At 42.9% G+C, this 19,841-nt stretch overlaps 1 long non-coding RNA gene across 4 annotated transcripts in view; it reads right to left on the minus strand.

Annotated features, from left to right (window-relative positions):
• LOC140464920 (uncharacterized) overlaps positions 1–18,371 on the minus strand; it is a 107,376-nt gene extending 89,005 nt beyond the window's left edge. For all 4 annotated transcript variants that reach the window (XR_011955019.1, XR_011955018.1, XR_011955020.1 and 1 more), the window contains exon 1: positions 18,005–18,371. This is a non-coding gene — a long non-coding RNA (uncharacterized lncRNA). The remainder of the gene's footprint in view (positions 1–18,004) is intronic.
• Between the last annotated feature and the right edge of the window lie 1,470 nt (positions 18,372–19,841).

The raw sequence follows: 19,841 nt of genomic DNA on the forward strand, positions 1-19,841 counted from the left end.
TCCAGGTAGTATTTTCCTTAAGCTTACTCAACACCACCAGGCATTCATGCTGCATATGAACATCTGCCAAGTTGGTGTTTGTTCCACAATATGCACATATTTGATTTACTAGGCACACTATCACTGTTTAACATCAGCAATGAACACTAGCTTGTGGTGAGACAATTGATAATAAAAGAGATATAACTCAGCAAATATCTTGGCCTGTTGAGGTGATTCTGCTATTGGACAACATTTATTAAATAATCCTGACCGAACTAAGAATTACGCCAGTCTAAGATTAGCAGTCAGGTTAGCCATTTTCATTTGTACACACTAGGAACTACATAAATTCACACATCAAATCTGTCCAAATGTTGGAGCTTTATCTTTGAGCAAAGGATCATGAAGACTATCCATCTCGGTTGCTGTCTATCTTCTTGGTAAGAGTTTAAAAGCTAACAAAGATTGACAGTTAACAGTTCCTGCTGCATTTCCATACCAACCTTGGTCTAACCAATTACCAGCCTCTTGTCATGTTGTATAAATTGTTGTTGTCTTTATAAGTTGGTTTCCTTTGTTTCAGTCCTAATAACAGCAAGATGGTAGTGTGGTGGAACAGAGGGTCCGAGAGATTCAGGTATATAATTCTTCAAACGCTTGCCTTCTGCTCAGTCCTTTGAGTATAGAAGTTGGAAAAACATGTTGAGGTTGTACACGACACTGGTGAGGCTCTTCAGCAGAAGTGCGTCCAGTTATAGGAAGCATATTATTAAGCTAGAAAGGGTTCAGAAGAGATACACCAGGATGTTGCCAGGCATGGAAGGTTTGAGTTATAAAGAAAGGCTGGATAGGCTGGGAGTTTTTTCACTGGAAATTAGGAGGTTGAGTGGCAACCTGATAGAGTTTTATAAAATCATGACGGATATAGATAGGGTTAATGGTATCTTTTCCCTAAGCTGGGGCAAATGAAGATTTGGGGGCATATTTTTAAAACATGTGAGGGGAGAGATTAAAAAAAGACATAAGCAGAAATTTTCTTTATACAGAAAGTAGTTCATGTATGGAAAGAACTTCCTGAGGAAGTGGTGGACGTGGACACAGTTACAACATTTAAAAGACACTTAAATAAGTACATGAATAGGAAAGGTTTGGAGGGATATGGACCAGGAGCAGGCAGGTGGGACTAGTTTAGTTTGGGATTATGTTTGGCACAGACTGTAGGGTGTGTTTCCATGCTGTAGGACTCTATGAAAAGCAGATGTAAATTATTCCAAATACAACATTTTTTTAAACAGGACCACAAACAGCAAAAAAGCCACTTTTCACATGTTCTTTTTTTAAAAAAGATAAAAGCCTTGATTTTATTTTAAACTTCCATTCACAATGACACCCCCACCCCCTTCCTGCTGATGTTCTTAGATTTAACTTGTCCATGGCTTAAATATCTTACCTCTCACTGTGTTCTTCCTCCAATACTCCAATCATTTTCACTGTTATCTGACCAATCTCACATATTGCAATGGGTTTCTACTTTCTTTTTGCAAACAAATTTATAGAAAGAACATGGAGGAATTGGGGGCAGGCGGGGGAGGGACTTTGACTGTTTGCACTCAGCTTTCATGCAATTGGCAGAAAAGATCATTGAATTTACAACAGAGGTGAATGCTATCCACTTTTCTGATTGTGTACACTGGCTCAAGATTCAGTTCACTCAAACTGGGCCCATGCCCACAAATTCATGACAAAATTGCTAGATTTTTATGATAACACTGATCTTGGAAGACACTTCAAATTAAGCTTTGTTTTTGAATGCACAAGCACAAGTAGGCTTTAAGACATTTTTGTATCAAAAGATATTTACAATGAAAATTAATATGCCAATAAAATGCTAAAATGGTTTGATACGATTTTATATGATATATGATCTTCAATAACCTTATTGGCAGGTGGTGGACTGGGCATCTTTCTGATTCTAAACTCTTATCTTTGAAGACAATTTGCTCCTGCATTTCTTAAACTGCATTAAGGAACGTTTCTTAATGAAATGAAAACTAAATGACTATGTTCTAGAATTTTTCCAAATTCTATTTTATGGAATATTTTACCATTGTAATTATGCAAACACATTTTAGCAAAAACTTAAAGCAAAACATGTTGAGTACAATTTCAGTTGCATTTCAAATTGTGCGCAAAGTGGAAACTCTACTCCCAAATGTTTTATCTGGTGTACCATACATGTTAGAAAACATGTTCACATCTGTAGAATTATCAGAAAATCCAACAAATGTTTAAAGTATTTCCAGAGCACCTACAGTGAGGTCTTGTGGCATACTGTTACCACTTTGCATCTGGGCCAAAACTTGTAGCTTTAAGTCCCACACTAGAACATGTTGGCCATGAAAGATGCATTTGTAGCATGGTGAACATAATGACAGGCTGTCTGCATATCCTTCCTATCTGCCTAATGACAGGTCGTAAGAGCAGGAGTCTGCTGGTTAGCCATCTTGCATAGAAATAACTCCAAATTGCTGCAGTGGTTTACCCTGAGGGATCAATTTAATGGAAGTCTTCTGCTCAATTGTTGAAAGTGAGAGTAGGAGAAAAGATAGACAGAACCTGCATGCAACACAGATGCCAAGGCTACTTCCTTTATCAATGCTTAAGGTGATCAATGGGTTCTCCTAAGTACACAACACAACAAATGCTTTTAAGAAAAGGAGGAAAAAAAACTAATTTGTGTAAAAGGTCTTTGTAAGAACAACTAATTTTGTCCCACTTCTAGCATTTTACCCTGCAGTCCTACAAAATATTTTTTCTTCATAAATGAACCAAGCTTCTCAATTTTATTCAATTGTTTCTTGAATCTATTTGTACTACTTGCCTTAATATGTTTTGAGGACATATAACTGCTTGGAGAGAGGGCTGTTTGATAGGAAACAGTTAGACTAAAAATGGAGATTGCGCACCCCAGGGGTCTATGTTGGGCTCACTTCAGTGCTCAACATTTATCAATTATCAATATTATCCACACGGAATCTAAACCTTACTGATGATTAAAAAAAAGCTGGAAGTTTACTAGAGTATGTACTGCAAAAATATTGAGGAATTCTCAGATAAAGTGCTCCAGCCTGTTCATTCTTTCCCTTTCTTTATCCTCTAAATTGTGGTATCATCCTTTCAAAACTTTTTTTTTACAATTTCACCAGTGCTTTTAATTCTATTTCACGCCACGGATACTAATTATGTCACTGCAATAAAAGTGTAGTCTAACCATGTTCCTATGTAGCACCAACATATTTTCTCTGCTTTCAAACTCGGTTCGCTGGAAATGAACCACATTGGTTTATACAGTCATACAGTTATACAGCACAGAAACAGTCTCTTCGGTCCAACCAGTCCATGTCGACCATAATCCCAAACTAAACTATTCCCACCTGCCTGCTACTGGCCCATATCCCTTCAAACCTTTCTTACTCATGTACTTATCCAAATGCCTTTTAAACATTGTATCTGTGCCCGCATCCACCACTTCCTCAGGAAGTTCATTTTACACATGAACCACCCTGTGTAAACAATTTGCCCCCGTGCCTTTTTAAAAATCTCTCTCCTCTCACCTTAAAAATGTGCCCCCTAGTCTTGAAACCCCCCCATCCTCGGGAAAAGACACTTACCATTAACCCTTATCTATACCCCTGATGATTTTATAAACCTCTATAAGATGGTCTCCCAACCTCCTACACTCCAGTGAGAAAAGATCCAGCCTATCCAGCCTTTTTTTAATATCTCAAACCCTCCATAATCGGCAACATCCTGGTAAATCTCTTCTGAACCCGCTCGGGCTTAATAATATCCTTCCTATAACTGGATGACAAGAACTGGAAATAGTATTCCAGAGGAGACCTCGCCAATGTCCTGTACAACCTCAACATGACTTCCCAACTCAGAGACTCAAAGCAATAAAGGTAAGCGTTCTAAACGCCTTTTTAATCACCCCTCTACATGTGACACAAACTTTATGGATTGGCTAAGCCACATAGTTTAGTGCTAAATAATACTGTATTGTGAATCTGTTCCTGAGATCCCTTTGTACCTGCAACCCTTTAGACTCACTGGGATATAAAGAAGTGATGTGGGGGAGTAGGGAGAAAATGAGTAGGGGAGAAGGACCAATTGGGGAAAGGCAACTAAAGGAAGTTGGTGAGAGATTTCAGAAGAAGTAGTGGAGTGAACAAAAAGTGGGAAGTGGCAGATGAAGGGGCAATACTGGAAGGGATTAGAGTTGGAGCGGGTGCATCACATGTTTAAAATATGATAGAAGTAGTGAAAACAGGATCCTTCAAATCTGTCTTCAAGGTTGACTGTATTTTATATCGCACTGGCAGCTCAACAACACGATGGACCCACTACATATCATGAGTTAGATCCCACTCAGTGTCATATAACATTACATTCACTAGCCCCATTGTCTCCCGGGGCAAGTTGACAGGCCAGTGGGAGGGGAGGGGATAAGAAGATTGGGGGCTGTGGCAGCAAAGAAACCCTAAGCTTTCCTTTCATTATGGATCATGGAGGCTTTCTGTTTCTACAGACCCAACTGCGGCAGAGGGATACCACTGGGGATAGAGATCTGTTGGGAGAAGTGCGTACTGCAGACACTGGAGATCAGAATCTAGATTAGAGTGGTGTTGGAAAAGCACAGCAGGCCAGGCAGCATCTGAGGAGCGGGAAAATCGACGTTTTGGGCAAAAGCCCTTCATCAGAGCTTCCACCAAGTTGATTTTAACCTTACTCTGAATCCTCTTCCAAGGATGCCTACCTTGACGTTCTCCCCCTGTCTCTACAATTCCTAATGAAGGGCTTTTGCCCAAAACGTCGATTCTCCTGCTCCTCGGATGCTGCCTGACCTGTTGTGCTTTTCCAGTACCACTCTAATCTTGAGTCTAGAGAGCTGTTGGCCAGTTGATTGCTTGGGACTTCCATTTAGATGGAAGCAGAGATCTCTCATTGAGTCAGTCAATCAGTGACCCAATGGTCATTAAAGTGCTGTAGGGCTTCCCAACCAGGCAGAGATGGGTTTGCACTTGACTTTTCAACTGGGGGAGGGGTCAAGGCCACTGTCACTACGTAACTTCTGACAACAGAATCTGACATGGGTACACTAAAATTAGAACTTCGTGGCCGACTTTTGTTTTATGTAAATTACGTCATTGAAGTTCTTCCTAGCCATCCTATCAATGATGGATTTAAAAGTGAACATTACTTTCATGTCCTGAATCTATGCTGCCATTTGAAAGGGTGAGTGTCAACCTTTATTTCCCCTTAGACCATATGAGTTTCAACTTTTTTTTGTTTAAACATTTATTCATGCATGCATGGGAGTGGTACGTATCTAAAAATGTCTTACAGCTCAAACCTCTATTGCAAGAACAAAGATTTTACACTTTTTTTAAACAGATAATAAACTTCCAATCGGCTATTCCTACAGATATTATTTTCCAATCAAAAGATTATATATTTACTCACCTCTATCTCTAACCAATCGTGTTCACATAGTTTACATTCCAGATGTAGTGATTGGAAAACGGTTGGTCTGACACTTGTAACCCTGACACCTTATACGTGACCAGTGCAGAGTTCAATAAAAATGCACCAAGAGCTGAACTCTGCATTAACTAACATGGCCAGTTCAGTAGGCTGCAGACATGTGCACAAATGGAAGGTGTAAAAGCGACATGCTACATCTATGGTCATATTATAGATACAGTATATCCATCATCAGCAAACAAGCAAGTTATCCTGAGCAACCCGATCCCAGGAGGCAGGGCCACAACTTGCCTCAGTGCCTGTGAATTAGAAACATAGGGGAAAGAAGAAAATCAGCCAAAGTTCTCATTTCTGATGCCTATGTTACAAAAGAAAAAATGTTTAATGTCAAATGTGGAAAAAGGCAGGATCAAGTTTCATCGTAATAGCATCATTTCCACATTAGGGGTTGAAAACAAATGCAGTTTATTTTTACTCCCAGTGTAACACCCACCAAAGAGTAAATCCTTGTGGACAGAAATGATATGGAGAAAATTGGCAGAGTAATCTGAAGAAATGTGTTTTAAGAGAAATGTATTAGTATTAGATAGAAAGGAATTAACAAACGAAATAATATTTCATTGTTCATTAATTAGATGTTACCAGTGTGAAACGGTTGTGGTTGAGATTGATCAAATACATCTTAACAGCAATTGATTATAAGAAGGATTGTTTTATGTTTACCATAACCCACGGTGGTGCTAACCATTGAACAACAATCTGCATTTACATTATACCTTTAATACTGAAAATATGACAAGGTACTTTAAAGAGGAGAAACAGATGTTGACATGCCATTGTTCAAAGAGACGATCAAAAAAATGGTCAAAACTTAATGACACAAGAGAAAGAAGTTCAGTGATAAGGGAGGGAGCCTAAACTGTAGGGCCAAGGGAACTAAAGACTTCGCAACCACTCAACCAGTACAGAGACAATAAGGACATCAATTGTCATATTGACAGAATCTGTAGTGGTTAATGATGTTAATGTCCACCTTTAAGAATAGATTACTTTGTAACTGAACAAGCATAATCAAAATGACCTAAATGCTCACCTTACATAAAAAGACATTAGAATATAGTGAGCGAGGCTGAGATTGAATTAGCAGTTAGAAAGCAAGTCAGTCAGAGGAAGCATGGGATAGATAAGAACAAAGTAAGTTGAGCAAGGCTAAATAGAATATAGTTTAATCCAAGGAATCTGAGGAATAAGACAGATGAATTTATGGCACAGACATATGTGAGTATGTTATCATACAATGACCAAGACTTGGCTGAAAGATGGGCTGGTTTGAGAGATCAACATTCCTGGTTTTTAGGATATTCAGTCGAGATAGGATGACGATAGAAGAGAGGAAGAGGCACTGAAATATTGCTGAAAGAATTATAGCAGTGAGGAGGGATGAAATCTTGGAACGATAATAAAATGTGGCCAACTGGATAGAAGTAAAAGACACAAAAGGGGCAAACATGTTGATGGGTGTGTTCTCGAAACTCCCAAACAATAAAAGGAAGAGAGAAAGGATCAGAACATGTAATCAAAGTTCCAAGGAGTACAATAATAAGGCAGTAATTGTAGGGGAGTGTTCCCAAATATTAAATGGGAGATGCGAGGCAGGGGCCAGGAATAAAAATTCTAAGCTGGGGAAGGGCTAATTTTGTGAGGATATGATTTAACCCAAGTGGACTGGGAGAAGTTTACAGACAAATCAGTGTCAAAGCAGTGGGAGGCACTCAAGAAGAAAATACTGATAGCGCAGAGTTAATATGTTCCTGTAATGACAAGTTATTATATGTGGAGCCAAAACTAGAGAACCGGGTAAGTTAAGGGATTGTTAAAATCTATAAATAGGAGAATACTAAGGAGAGAATAGAATGCATTCGGGACAACAGAAGTAAACTGTGTGTGGACTCAGAAGTGATGGGCTTAATGTTCAATGAATGCTTTGTATCAGCTTTCACAATGGAAAACAACACAGTGTAGACATCAGGGGAGCAAAATGAAATATGATAAGAAATTAACATATATAGAGAGAGCAGTACCAGCAGGTTACACAATCTTAAAAGATGTTAAATTCACAAGCTCAGATGAGGCATTGAGGGAGGACATACCAGGACCCGAGTGGTAATTGTCAAATCCTCTTCAGCCACTGGGGATGTGTCCAAGGACTGCTAACGTTGTACCATTATTAAAATAGTGAGAAAGGGATAGACCAGGAAATTATGGGCCAGTCAGCATAATAATGTAAGGACATTATTAGAAAGAATTGTGAGGGACAGAATATATCTGCAGTTGAAGAGACACGTTTTAAGCAGGTATGGTATGAAAGGATTTGTTAAGGGAAGCTCACATTGGAAAATCCTGATCATAATTTTCTTCTGAGGTGTTAACAGTGAGTGTTGATGAGAATTTGCATTTGATTGGTCTACATACATTTTAGTAAGTATTTTTGATAAGGTTCCTTGTGGCAGATTGGTGAAGAAAGCAAAAGCCCATGGGATCCAAGGCAAAGTGAAACGCAGGATCCAAAATTGGCTGAGGGGCAGGAAGCAGTGGGTGATGATACAGGGATGGTTTTTGTGACTAGAAGTGTATTTTCAGTGAGGGTCAACAGGATTCAGTACTGGGGCCCTTGCTGTTTAGACATTAATCATTTTGACTTAATTTCGCTGATAGCACAAAATCTAGTAAGGTGCTAAATGGTGAGAAGAACAGCCATAAACTGCAGAAGGACATGAAAGAATTGATCAGATGAGCAGAGTTGTGGCAAATGGAACTTCCTTCCAGAGAAACCTGAGATACTGTACCTGGGAAGGGCTTCCTAAGCAATGGATTACTCTGAATGATGGGTCCGTGGAAAACACTGAAAATCAGAGAGATCCTCAGTGTACATTATGGTGTGCACATCCTCAGATCCCTGAAGGTAGATGAGCTGTTGATTAGATGGTTAAGGTAAAAAAATGACTGCAGATGCTGAAAACGAAATACTGGATTAGTGGTGCTGGAAGAGCACAGCAGTTCAGGCAGCATCCAATGAGCAGCGAAATCGACGTTTCGGGCAAAAGCCCTTCATCAGTAATAAAGGCAGTGAGCCTGAAGCTTGGAGAGATAAGCTAGAGGAGGGTGGGGGTGGGGAGAGAGTAGCATAGAGTACAATGGGTGAGTGGGGGAGGAGATGAAGGTGATAGGTCAAGGAGGAGAGGGTGGAGTGGATAGGTGGAAAAGAAGATAGGCAGGTCGGACAAGTCAAGGAGACAGTAACTGAGCTGGAAGTTTGAAACTAGGATGAGGTGGGGGAAGGGGAAATGAGGAAGCTGTTGAAGTCCACATTGATGCCCTGGGGTTGAAGTGTTCCGAGGCGGAAGATGAGGCGTTCTTCCTCCAGGCGTCTGGTGGTGAGGGAGTGGCGGTGAAGGAGGCCCAGGACCTCCATGTCCTCGGCAGAGTGGGAGGGGGAGTTGAAATGTTGGGCCACGGGGCGGTTTGGTTGATTGGTGAGGGTGTCTCGGAGATGTTCCCTAAAGCGCTCTGCTAGGAGGCGCCCAGTCTCCCCAATGTAGAGGAGACCACATCGGGAGCAACGGATACAATAAATGATATTGGTGGATGTGCAGGTGAAACTTTGATGGATGTGGAAGGCTCCTTTAGGGCCTTGGATAGAGGTGAGGGAGGAGGTGTGGGCACAGGTTTTACAGTTCCTGCGGTGGCAGGGGAAAGTGCCAGAATGGGAGGGTGGGTCGTAGGCGGGTGTGGACCTGACCAGGTAGTCACGGAGGGAACGGTCTTTGCGGAAGGCGGAAAGGGGTGGGGAGGGAATTATATCCCTGGTGGTGGGGTCTTTTTGGAGGTGGCGGAAATGTCGGTGGATGATTTGGTTGATGCGAAGGTTTGTAGGGTGGAAGGTGAGCACCAGGGGCGTTCTGTCCTTGTTACGGTTGGAGGGGTGGGGTCTGAGGGCGGAGGTGCGGGATGTGGACGAGATGCGTTGGAGGGCATCTTTAACTACGTGGGAAGGGAAATTGCGGTCTCTAAAGAAGGAGGCCATCTGGTGTGTCCTATGGTGGAACTGGTCCTCCTGGGAGCAGATACGGCGGAGGCGGAGAAATTGGGAATACGGGATGGCATTTTTGCAAGAGATAGGGTGGGAAGAGGTGTAATCCAGGTAGCAATGGGAGTCGGTGGGTTTGTAAAAAATGTCAGTGTCAAGTCGGTCGTCACTAATGGAGATGGAGAGGTCCAGGAAGGGGAGCGAGGTGTCAGAGATAGTCCAGGTAAATTTAAGGTCAGGGTGGAATGTGTTGGTGAAGTTGATGAATTGCTCAACCTCCTCGCGGGAGCACGAGGTGGCGCCAATGCAGTCATCAATGTAGCGGAGGAAGAGGTGGGGAGTGGTGCCGGTGTAATTACGGAAGATCAACTGTTCTACATAGCCAACAAAGAGACAGGCATAGCTGGGGCCCATACGTGTGCCCATGGCTACGCCTTTGGTCTGGAGGAAGTGGGAGGATTCAAAGGAGAAATTGTTAAGGGTGAGGACCAGTTCGGCCAAACGAATGAGAGTGTCAGTGGAAGGGTACTGTTGGGGACGTCTGGAGAGGAAAAAACGGAGGGCTTGGAGGCCCTGGTCATGGCGAATGGAGGTGTAGAGGGATTGGATATCCATGGTGAAGATGAGGCGTTGGGGGCCGGGGAAACGGAAGTCTTGGATGAGGTGGAGGGCGTGGGTGGTGTCTCGAACGTATGTGGGGAGTTCCTGGACTAGGGGGGATAGGACAGTGTCAAGGTAGATAGAGATGAGTTCAGTGGGGCAGGAGCATGCTGAGACAATGGGTCGGCCAGGGTGGTCAGGCTTATGGATCTTGGGAAGGAGGTAGAACCGGACAGTGCGGGGTTCCCGGACTATGAGGTTGGAAGCTGTGGGTGGGAGATCTCCTGAGGTGATGATCTGGTCCTCACCCTTAACAATTTCTCCTTTGAATCCTCCCACTTCCTCCAGACCAAAGGCGTAGCCATGGGCACACGTATGGGCCCCAGCTATGCCTGTCTCTTTGTTGGCTATGTAGAACAGTTGATCTTCCGTAATTACACCGGCACCACTCCCCACCTCTTCCTCCGCTACATTGATGACTGCATTGGCGCCACCTCGTGCTCCCGCGAGGAGGTTGAGCAATTCATCAACTTCACCAACACATTCCACCCTGACCTTAAATTTACCTGGACTATCTCTGACACCTCGCTCCCCTTCCTGGATCTCTCCATCTCCATTAGTGACGACCGACTTGACACTGACATTTTTTACAAACCCACCGACTCCCATAGCTACCTGGATTACACCTCTTCCCACCCTATCTCTTGCAAAAATGCCATCCCGTATTCCCAATTTCTCCGCCTCCGCCATATCTGCTCCCAGGAGGACCAGTTCCACCATAGGACACACCAGATGGCCTCCTTCTTTAGAGACCGCAATTTCCCTTCCCACGTGGTTAAAGATGCCCTCCAATGCATCTCGTCTACATCCCGCACCTCCGCCCTCAGACCCCACCCCTCCAACGTAACAAGTACAGAACGCCCCTGGTGCTCACCTTCCACCCTACAAACCTTCGCATCAACCAAATCATCCACCGACATTTCCGCCGCCTCCAAAAAGACCCCACCACCAGGGATATATTTCCCTCCCCACCCCTTTCCGCCTTCCGCAAAGACCGTTCCCTCCGTGACTACCCGGTCAGGTCCACACCCCCCTACGACCCACCCTCCCATTCTGGCACTTTCCCCTGCCACCGCAGGAACTGTAAACCTGTGCCCACACCTCCTCCCTCACCTCTATCCAAGGCCCTAAAGGAGCCTTCCACATCCATCAAAGTTTCACCTGCACATCCACCAATATCATTTATTGTATCCGTTGCTCCTGATGTGGTCTCCTCTACATTGGGGAGACTGGGCGCCTCCTAGCAGAGCGCTTTAGGGAACATCTCCGAGACACCCGCACCAATCAACCAAACCGCCCCGTGGCCCAACATTTCAACTCCCCCTCCCACTCTGCCGAGGACATGGAGGTCCTGGGCCTCCTTCACCGCCACTCCCTCACCACCAGACGCCTGGAGGAAGAACGCCTCATCTTCCGCCTCGGAACACTTCAACCCCAGGGCATCAATGTGGACTTCAACAGCTTCCGCATTTCCCCTTCCCCCACCTCATCCTAGTTTCAAACTTCCAGCTCAGTTACTATCTCCTTGACTTGTCCGACCTGCCTATCTTCTTTTCCACCTATCCACTCCACCCTCTCCTCCTTGACCTATCACCTTCATCTCCTCCCCCACTCACCCATTGTACTCTATGCTACTCTCTCCCCACCCCCACCCTCCTCTAGCTTATCTCTCCATGCTTCAGGCTCACTGCCTTTATTCCTGATGAAGGGCTTTTGCCCGAAACGTCGATTTCGCTGCTCGTTGGATGCTGCCTGAACTGCTCTGCTCTTCCAGCACCACTAATCCAGGATTAGATGGTTAAGGCCACATACAGAATACTTGCTTTTATTCGCTGAGGCATAGAATACAAGAGCAGGGAGATTATGTTGGAACTGTATAAAACAATGGCTAGGCCACAACCGAAGTACGGCGTGCAGTTCCGGTCACCACATCATAAGAAGGATGTAATTGCATTCGAGAGGGTGTAAAAGATATTTATCAGACTGCTACCTGGGTTGGAGGGTGGGAGCTATGAGGATAGGTTGGGAATTGATTTAAGTTTCATTGTCACGTGTACTCAAATATGGAAGTACCGGAATACAGTGAAAAGTATACAATGTTGGTGTCATCTTAGATAGAAAGGTATCTATTTACAAACTTTGGAGCAAGTAGTAACATAGAGAAGCAAAGTTAAAAGTAAAGCATTACCATTGTTCTTAGTATAAAGTAGAAAAATAAATAAATTGCAGCGAAGGTTGAGAGGGGGCCTGATAGTGGTTTATAAGAATATGAGGGGCATAGCTTTAAGGAAGGGGTCGAAAGTTATGGGGAGACGTGAGGACAAGTGTTTTCACCCAGTCTGGAGGAAGTTTCTGGAACTTTCTGCCTGAAAGAGTGGCTGAGTCAGAAATCCTCATAACTTTTTAGTAGTATATAGATATTCACCTGCAATTTCCAGGGTAATGAGCCAAGAATTCGAAAATGGGATTAGTATAGTCCAATCTGCAGACTCATGGGCCGAACTGTGATTTTCTGTGCTACGTATATCTATCAGGCTGTAATATTTCCTCCACTGATTTTGAATTAAGAGAACATCCTTTTATTCAAGCTAACATTGTTTAATTTTCAAAAACAATCGTTTGACGATTTAGATATTTTTGACCTATCGAGAGTTAGAGCATTTAGCATCCCTCATCCTGCCTCCATATCTTTAAATCTAGATCAAGATGACTGCAGCTCACCGTTTGAACAATGTTATGGTAATGTGTTGTTGTTTTCTTTTAGAAAACAAAATTGTTTTGTGAATTTATTTTGATCTGAAACAGATATTCTTGTGAAACCTATTTCCTTTCCTTGTTGTAGCATCTGTTTGAAGTTTCCTCATTTGTCCGCAAGCTGTTCACAGCTAGTCCCAGTGCATATGGTAAACTGGCAGAAAATTCATAATTGTCAAAAACATAAATGTAACAACTCTTGCTTAATCTAAACCCTTTCTCTAGATCAAGGAATGACTTCTGTTTTTAAAGAAAAGACTCGTGACCTGAAACAATGCATTTAAAACAATACAATTACTGTGGTAATGGAGATAATTCTCAAACACTTAAGTGCTATTGCAATGCATAGACCTAAATGGGATTTGCAATACATATATCTGTAACCAAACATAACATGACTCAAGAAACATGCAAATTTTACTGCATTAGACAAAAGATAAACACCAATGTATTTTCTTTAATAGAACTGAAACACTATAAGGCCCACTTTCTGAATGTTCATCTCTGGCCTGAAGACAATGGGACATAATTTGGGGAACTCACAGCTGTGCTGTCTGCAATTTTCACTACTTATCTTCTGGGTTCCACTTGTTGCGGTTTCACAATTGAAACGTATACTCAGAAAATCAGTCTTACAGATGATGGTGCAGCAGGTAAATGCAGGGTATGCTATAATACTGTGCCGCACAGATTGAATCCCTCGTCTAGGCTACTTTGGCTGATTTTAGCCAACATCACTGCCCCTATACCAAAGGTACTAAAGAGCAATCTGAAAATGACCCTCCGGCTGGCAAATGGGCAAATATCAATCACATTAATCTCTCAGGTTTGATATCATCTAAAATTGACCAAACTAGTGACACAAACCAGTAAACATGGAGAATCGCTGATTATTACACAATCATCCTTGATGGGAAGTACACACACACAGATGTCGGATGTGGTGAGCATTAGGATCGGTGATGATTGCCAAAGAGCTTGCTGTGATTTACTTGTCGAGAGGCACTCATGAATCAAACTTCACGATCAGCCAGTGGTCTTGGGACATGAGGGTAGATAAAGATACCTTGTTACCGATGGTGACAATATTTCAGTAACTCGGTCAAATGATAATTTCCAGAACAGGAAGAAATGAACCATTTCAAATCCACTCTGAATGAGATTTGGAAAGACCTTATATGCTATTGTTAACCTGATCACTTTCATTCAGTCTCACTGACTGCCATGATGCTGCAGATTTCCCGGAGATCAAAATTTCGAAAGTTACACGTGCTTTCAGAGTCATAATAGCACAGAAAAACACCATTCAGCTCATCATGTCTGTGCCGGTCATCAAAGATCTATCTATTCTGATTCCATTTTCCAGTAGTTGGTCTGTAGCCATTGTATGCTATGGCATTTCAAGTGCTCACCTAAATAGTTCTTAAAATATTTTCAGGGTTGGGAGTTGCAGAGATCCAGTTCCAGCCCTCTGAGTGAAAGGATTTTTCATCAAATCCCCTCTAAACCTTACCTTAAAACTCCGCTCCCTCGTTACTGACCCCTCTACTAAGGGGAAAAGCTTCTCCATCTCTACCCTGTCAATGCCCCTTGAAACTTTGTGCCCCTCAATCAGACCCACCCCTCAGCCTTCTCCGCTCTGACGCAAACAATTCCAGCCTATCACGTATATTATATAGATATGTCTATGATAGAGGTTCCACCTTACTGTCCATCACATGCCTGACCAGGAAGCTTCCACTCTTACTGCCTGCCACTGGTATGCGGTAGAAGGTTTATCAATCTGATTGACCATGCTATGAACACACCTTGTTAAGCTTCCAGTTCTTGCAATTGACACTTCATGGTTAGCATAGGTTATCTATCTAATATTAGGGACTGAGGGCAGGTGAATGAAGTTGTGGTACAGATTAACCATGATCAAAATTGAGGCCTTTTGTCGTGCAGTGGTAGTGTCCCTAACTCTAGAACAAGAGGTCTCGGTTCAAGTCCCACCTATTCCAGAGGTGTGTCATAAGATGTCCGAATAAGTTAATTTAAAAAAAAGATCTAATTAAACAGCATAAAAGGCTCAAGGGAATGAATGGCCTATTCTTATTTCTGCATTCCCCAGTGACTCAGTCAATCCCTAAGTTCAAACCATGGTACAGAATTGGTTCAACCTGATTTAACAGATCTGATTTCTGGTCCACACTGAGTGTTCCAGTTGCAACAAGGTTAGCAATGAAAATGTAAAACTTGGACTCAACTAGGAGAAAGGAAAATTAAAACCAGAACTAACTTTGTTGATTATTAACTAATGAATGTTTGTTATAGAATGCACTGATGTGAACGTTGAGGGAGAAAAGGATGAAACTTAACATTGACAACTCACAACAAAAGAGACTATTGATCCAGATTAGAGGATTTCTGCCATTTATGAATCTTGCCCCAGAAATGTTTAGCCCCTGCCTTCCAGAACAAAAGGTCAAACAGTCAAAATCAAAAAGGAAAAAATCTGTAATTACTGCCATTCAAACTCAAGGCCTATAAGTCCTGGAATGGCTGCATTCGCTAATTGTTTATAGTTAATGGCGACAATGCAGGCCCAGACAGGGCATACTCAACATTGCCTTTTCTACAGGTGGTAGAATACAAGCCAGATATAAAAGAAATAAACAGCAGGTCAGTCATGTCTCCAACTGGACTGCTGTCAACCATCCAGCCCCTTGAAATGACAGCCACTTATTGTCATGACCTACCAGAGAGTTGGGAAATAAACAAACAGGAAACATTCTGAAGATCATATCATTTCTTTTAGCAAAGCAATGATAACAACTTATTCTAATGAGAAGCAATCCCTTCATTTGTCAAGATCATTGGTTCATTCCATGTTTGTCATCATATTGGAAAACTATTTGTTGCCACATTTGTACTTCAAACTGGGCAAGTGTTTGTTCTAATTCATCCAAGGAATATCAGGATGGTTTGGAAGGGGAACTTGCAGATGGTGATGTCCCCATGTATCTGCTGCCCTTATCCTCCTGGGTGGTCACGCGTTTCGATCATGGGGCCTTCTGTTGATGGGTTATTACAGTGCACCTTGCAGATGGTAGTCACTGCTGCCACTGTGGGCCGAGTTAATGTTGAAGGTGGAAGACAAGGTGCCAGTCAAGTGGGCTGTTTTATTCTGGATGGTGATGAGCTTGAGTGTTATCAGAGCTGCACTCAGCCAGGCAAGTGGAGAGTATACTATCACATACGCATGGATGAGAGGAATATATCACTATCAGAGACCATGTCACACATTTAATTTTGTTACTTGATTTAATGTCCAGGGATGGAGTTGATCTCATGTATTTTATTCTCTTCTTTGTCCCCTCACCACCTCCCCTCCTATCCCTAAATATACATCCATCTCACTGATATGTTAGTCATTGCTCAGGGGTAATACAACTGCCTCGAGACTGGATTCGAGACTGAAGTTCTGCTCCAGGGTTTCTGCTATTCCACTGCAGTACTGAGGGAGTGCTACACTGCCTGAGGTGTTGTCTTTTGGATAAGACATTAAACTGTGGCCCTACCTGCCTGCTCAGGTAGATATACAACCTTCCGAAAGATGAACAAGTACTGTTCAATATTTATCAAATCACAAAAACAGATTATCCATTTATTAACAAGTTGCTGTTAGCAGGTGTTTGTCAATTGGTTGTCATGTTTCATGGAACACAAGGCACACTATGAGTTTCCTTCTCAACCTCTCACCTCCCCTGAGGCATGGTGACCCTCAGGTTAAACCATCAACACTTCCTCGCAGCCCTATGGTCCCAGGCACAATGGCAACTTTGCCTTTACCTTTTCATACATCAATTGTCTTTAATCAGCTGAAATGCACTGGGAATATCCAGAGATTATGAAAATATAAATGCAACCAACAATCCTTGGTTTGTTACCCCTTCCCACCTCTTTTAACACTAAATAGATAATTCTGCGGCTACTTTTTGCACAGGGTGAGATCCAGCAATAAAGGGCGTTTATGGTGCAAAGGTGGTGTCGCTACCTCTGAACATGGAGGCCTGAGTTCAAGTCTCACCTACTCCAGAAGAATATAATAATATCTCTGTACAGGTTGATCAGGAAAATATCTACAGTACATTAGCTAAGATACTAAATATCTATTACAAAACAAGCTTAGCTGCGTGGTACTAACAATGTTTTTGTTTAAAAATCAACAACTTGTGGACCAGAAAGGATTGATAAAGAGTCAAATTATTCACAATAATGTAATCGGGGAACTGGTTAATTGGGTTCACACACAATCCGGTCCCATGCCATCAGCAATTAATCTTAACCGAGTGTGGGTTTCGTGTTACCTTTCGTATTTAATGTGGCCGAGAAGGAAGTATTTATTTTCACCCTTCAATACGCTTGATCAATTTGATCAAACGCGTGAGTGTTAAAAGCAAGGCCAGCAACATTGAATATAGGAGAGGGGATTCGAGCTCTGAGCAAGTCTACTATTGCTCACATTAACTACTTCTTATCAATAACAAAAAAAATCAGTTTAAACAAGCCCCGAGTCTGCCTTCCAATTCCTTGCTCATCAACGACTCTTATTATTTACAAAAGACTGAAAACACACGACCAGACGATAACACAAAGTATGTCAAATAGTTGGGGAGCTGATGTTCGAAGCAAAAGAAAATTGATATTTTGATCTTCGAATAATAACCTGCAAGGATGTGCAAACATTAGAAATTAGAGGCGATCGGAATCAGAAAATATCCCCTTTATGTTAAAAAAAACTTCCATGACACCTCTACACAAGAAAAACAAAACACTAGGAAACGCTTCAGCAACTGACTCCGGCAAGGAGCATTTATTCCAGTTCACACTTCAGATACTCACAAACAACAAAAGTGCATTTACATTTTTCCCTCTGGCTTGACGTGACTACATGAATCCAGTAAATGTGTACAAAACAAACGGATTCCTCACCTTGTTTCAAGCGCTGTCCATTTGTTCCTGTGGTAATGCTTGCGTCAACGTAGAGACGAAGGGGATTTTTCTCTCACTCGCTCTCTCTCTCTCTCTCTCCACGGCCTCAAACCCTTTCTTGTTTTTGTATCCTGAGTGAGCCGTTTTTTCCGCTCGGCTGCCTCTGCCCTGAACTGCACTGACGTGCACCTCCGCCCTGCCTCGTTTCTCGCCTTTCTTCTCCGCCTCTGCAGACTTGGTCAGGGAGATACAGTTAACAACATCATCTTTTACTGGTAGCTTGTCCCTCCTTCACGGCCAAAATACCCCGACAGAAACTGTCCAGCCCATTCTCTCTGGGCTGGAGAAGGTCAGCACACAGACTGTCACAAAGCCCCCACTGGACACATTAGATGTTGCAAGGCAAAACAAGTGATTTTCTAGTGTGGCATCTGCCTCTGCATTGATCTTGCTGGTGTTTACACCTAGATTCATAGTCATAGAGATGTACAGCATGGAAACAGACCCTTCGGTCCAACCCGTCCATGCCGACCAGATATCTCAACCCAATTTAGTCCCACCTGCCAGCACCCAGCCCATATCCCTCCAAACCCTTCCTATTCATATACCCATCCAAATGCCTCTTAAATGTTGCAATTGCACCAGCCTCCACCACATCCTCTGGGAGCTCATTCCCACGCTCGGGGAGCGTTCAATAAGGTACCCCATGACAGGCTAATGCAAAAACTACGGAGGTATGGCATTGAGGGTGCATTAGAGGTTTGGATTAGGAATTGGCTGGCTGGAAGGAGACAGAGGGTAGTAGTTGATGGTATAGGTTCATCTTGGAGCGCAGTTACTATCGGTGTTCCACAAGGATCTGTTTTGGGACCATTGCTGTTTGTCATTTTTATAAATGACCTGGAGGAGGGGCTTGAAGGCTGGGTGAGCAAGTTTGCGGATGACACGAAAGTCGGTGGAGTTGTGGACAGCGAAGAAGGATATGACAGGTTACAGCGTGATATAGATAAGTTGCAGAGCTGGGCAGTAAGGTGGCAAATGGAATTCAATGTAGCTAAGTGTGAAGTCATTCACTTTGGTAGGAGTAACAAGAAGATGGATTACTGGGCTAATGGTAGACTACTTGGTAGTGTGGATGAGCAGAGGGATCTTGGTGTCCATGTACACAGATCTTTGAAAGTTGCCACCCAGGTAAATAGTGCTGTGAAGAAGGCATATGGTGTACTGGGCTTTATTGGTAGAGGAATTGAGTTCTGGAGTCCTGAGGTCATGTTGCAGTTGTATAAGACTCTGGTGCGGCCTCATCTGGAGTATTGTGTGCAGTTTTGGTCGCCATACTATAGGAAGGATGTTGAGGCATTGGAACGAGTGCAGAGGAGGTTTACCAGGATGTTGCCTGGCATGGCAGGAAGATCGTATGAGGAAAGGCTGAGGCACTTGGGACTTTTCTCATTGGAGAAAAGAAGGTTTAGGGGAGATTTGATAGAGGTGTACAAGATGATTGGGGTTTAGATAGGGTTGACAGTGAGAACCTTTTTCCGCGTATGGAGTCAGCTGTTACTAGGGGACACAGCTTTAAATTAAGGGGTGGTAGGTATAGGACAGATGTTAGGGGTAGATTTTTTACTCAGCGGGTTGTGAGTTCATGGAATGCCCTGCCAGTAGCAGTGGTGGACTCTCCCTCTTTATGGTCATTTAAGCGGGCATTGGACAAGCATATGGAGGTTATTGGGCTAGTGTAGGTTCGGTAGGCTTCAGTCGGCACAACATCGAGGGCCGAAGGGCCTGTACTGCGCTGTATTTTTCTATGTTCTATGTTCCATACACGTACCACCCT

The sequence above is a fragment of the Chiloscyllium punctatum genome, chromosome 41 (assembly GCF_047496795.1).
Source record: "Chiloscyllium punctatum isolate Juve2018m chromosome 41, sChiPun1.3, whole genome shotgun sequence".
Taxonomy (NCBI): Eukaryota; Metazoa; Chordata; class Chondrichthyes; order Orectolobiformes; family Hemiscylliidae; genus Chiloscyllium; species Chiloscyllium punctatum.